We start from the raw sequence: 3,832 nt of genomic DNA, 5'->3' as shown, positions 1-3,832 counted from the left end.
CCCCGGCGAAGAGCTAACCCCCCACAATACCCAAGACGGATCCGCCATGAACTCCATTGAAAGTCAATGGGGTCAGATCCATTTCCTATTGTGTCAGAGAAAAAGGATCCGTCCCCAGTGACTTGCATTGTGGGTCATGACGTCTTGTTCCGCATCCCAGGACGGAAAGAAAACTGCAGTATGCTGCGGTGTGCTCTCCGGTATTAGAAGGGAACGGAATGCATGTAATGATGTAACCCTCATGTGAGCACCAAGGCCAGATGGAAGGACATCAAGGATGTTGGTTACTGTATGATAATAAAATGGTCTTCATTTTAGGCCACTAATGAAGCTCTGTGTATTAGCATATATACACAGGTCATTAATATGAGAGTGTTGGATAAAGCCACACCTCTCACCGAAGCTCCTCGCAGCTTACCAAGCACAACGCCATCAACTGATCACTTGAATTGGACTGCACTGCGTCTAGACCATGTTACTGATAAATGTGATGTCACATGGCCTAGGAAAATGCCTGAGTGGTCACGGAGTGTCGGGGCCTCTACACACAGCTTATTGGCGGGGGTATCAAGAGTCAGACCCCTGCCGATCTGATATCGATGACCTATCCCGAGGCTTTTGCAGTGTGGACAGTAAGTTTCAAAAACTGACCTCAATCCAGTGCTTCCTAATGAATGGTTAAAATATTTTTAAATAAATAAATACAGAAAACAAAGCAGTGTATAGTAATTTATATATAAATTCCAATAGACGTGTCTCTGGGCACAGCACATTCCTGAAATGTTGCCCATCAATATAAAAATCTTGTGAAAACTCCTTTAACCCCTTCTCCACCGGGCCAGTTTTCACCCTCCTGCCCAGGCCATTTTTTGCAAATTTGACGTGTCACTTTTTTTTCTCATGACACATTGTACTTCATGACAGTCATATATTTGAGTCAATATATTTCCCCTTTAATTATGAAAAAATCCCAAATTTACTAAAAATTTTAAAAGATTTGCAATTTTCAAAATTTAAACTTCTCTGCTTTTAAAACAGAAAGTGATACCTCATAAAATATTTAGACGTTAGACGGCTTACAATTTTAAAAGCAATTCTTAAAATTTTTATGAAAATTTCAAAAACCCACTTTTTGAAGACCAGTTCAGTTCTGAAGTCACTTTGTGGGGCTTACATAGTGGAAACCCCTCATAAATGACCCCATTGTAGAAACTACACCCCTCAAATTACTCAAAACTGATTTTACAAACTTTGTTAACCCTTTAGCTGTTCCACAAGAATTAAACGAAAATGGAGAAGAAATTTCAAAATTTCACTTTTTGGGCTAATTTTCCATTTTAATCCATTTTTTTTCTTTAACACATCGATGGTTAACAGCCAAACAAAACTCAATATTTATTACCCTGATTCTGTGGTTTGCAGAAACACCCCACATGTGGTCGTAAATGATGAAAAGGCACACGGCAGGGCGCAGAAAAAAAGGAGCGCCGTATGGTTTTTGGAAGGCAGATTTTGCTGGACTGGATTTTAGGCACCATGTCCCATTTAAAGCCCCCCTGATTCACACCTACAGTACAAACTCCCAAAAGTGACCCCATTTTCAAAACTACGGGATAAGGTAACAGTTTTATGGGTACTATTTTGGGGTACATATAATTTTTAGTCACTTTATATTAAATTTTTTGTGAGGAAAAGTAACCAAAAAATGCTGTTTTAGCACCATTTTTATTTTTTGTTTTTTACAACATTCATCTGACAGGTTAGATCATGTTCTATTTTTATAGAGCAGGTTGTTTGGACACAATGATATCAAATATGTCTACTTTCTTAGTTTGTTTCAGTTTTACATAATAAAGCATTTTTGAAAAAAAATTGTTTTTGTGTCTCGATTTTCTGAATGCCATATTTATTTTTTATTATATTGCCGATCATCTTGTGCAGGGGCTCGTTTTTTACAGGAAGAGTTGATGTTTTTATTGGTACCAGTTTTGAGTACATATGTTTTTTTTGATCATTCAATATTACACTTTATAGGGAAGGGTGACCAAAAAATTGCTTGTTTTGGCACAGTTTTTATGTATTTATTTTTACAGTGTTCATCTGAGGGGTTAGGTCATGTGTTATTTTTATAGAGCAGATCGTTATGAATGCGGGAATACCAAATATGTATACTTTTTCTTATTAATTTAGGTTTTACACAATAATAGCATTTTTGAAACAAAAAAAATGATGTTTAAGTGTCTCCATATTCTAAATGCCATAGCTTTTTTATTTTTTGACCGATTGTCTTAGTTAGAATTTTTTGGAACCGTTTTTATTTAAAAAAAATTTACGAGGTGTTCATCTGAGGGAATAGGTCATGTGATATTTTGATGGATGCGGCAATACTTAGTATGTCTACTTTTTTTATTTATTTCACTTCAATACAATAATAGCATTTTTGAAACCAAAAAGAAATGATGTTTTAGTGTCTCTATAGTCTGAGAGCTAAAGTTTTTTCTTTTTTTAAACCAATTGTCTTAGGTAGTGTCTAATTTTTTGCGGGATGAGGTGATGGTTTTAGTGGTACCATTTTGGGGGCCATACACCTTTTTGATCGCTTGGTGTTGCACTTTTTGTCATGTAAGGTGACAAAAATTGCTTTTTTTGACACAGCTTTTATTTTTTTATGGTGTTTATCAGACGGGGTGGATCATGTGATATATTTATAGAGCCAGTCGTTATGGACGCGGCAATACCTATTATGTGTCATTTGTTTTTGCTTTTTTCTATTTTTCTATTATAAAATTTGGGGAAAGGGGCATTTTTTTTACTTGAAACGTTTTTATTTTATTTTATTAAAAACGCTTTTTTTTTGCTTTATTTCTGACCCACTTATGGACTTGAACTTTTGGGGGTCTGATCCCCTCTGCAATGTATTACAATGCATTGTCTGTTAGTGTATTACAGCTGCCCGCCCGATCACCATGATGTAACAGTACGTCCAAATGTGGGAAGTCACTTGCCGCCATGACGTACTATTACGTCATGTGTCGGGAAGGGGTTAAGGTGATGTCTTTGTAGTTACTTTGATGTTGATGATGTGCTTTACTATACACAATGTAATATACTCAAACAACACAGAAGAAAGCCACTTAGCTTAAGTGGCTTAAGAATACATTTTCTCCAGAGCCCTCTACATGTTGCCAGGAAGTCTAATGTTTTTGCTAAGTAAAAATAAACACATTAACCCCTTCTACCCGGGCCAGTTTTCGCCCTTCTGCCCAGGTCATTTTTTGCAAATCTGACATGTGTCACTTTAGGTTACTTTCACACTGCCGTTTCTGGGTCCGCTTGTGAGATCCGTTTCAAGGCTCTCACAAGCGGCCCATAACGGATCAGTTCAGCCCCAATGCATTCTGAATGGATAAGGATCTGGAGGCGGACACCAAAATGCTGCCTGCAGCATTTGGATGTCCGTCTGATGAAACTGAGCCAAACGGATCCGTCCTGACTTACAATGTAAGTCAATGGGGACGGATCCGTTTTTACTGACACAATATGATGAAATTGAAAACGGATCCGCCTCCTATTGACTTTCAATGTAAGTCAAAACGGATCCGTTTGCATAATCATGAACAAAAAAATGCAATGCAAACGGATCAGTTCTGAACGGATACAAGCGTTTACATTATAGGTGCGGATCCGTCTGTGCAGATACCAGACGGATCCACACCTAAACGCAGGTGTGAAAGTAGCCTTATGTGGTAATAACTTTGGAATACTTTTACTAATCCAAGCCATTCTTACATCTGTATTGTAATGCATTGCCTGTTAGTGTATGATACTAAGT

This window comes from Bufo bufo, chromosome 1 (genome assembly GCF_905171765.1).
Source record: "Bufo bufo chromosome 1, aBufBuf1.1, whole genome shotgun sequence".
NCBI classification, from domain to species: Eukaryota; Metazoa; Chordata; class Amphibia; order Anura; family Bufonidae; genus Bufo; species Bufo bufo.
The sequence above is the reverse complement of the archived record's forward strand: the minus strand, read 5'-3'. Positions refer to the sequence as shown.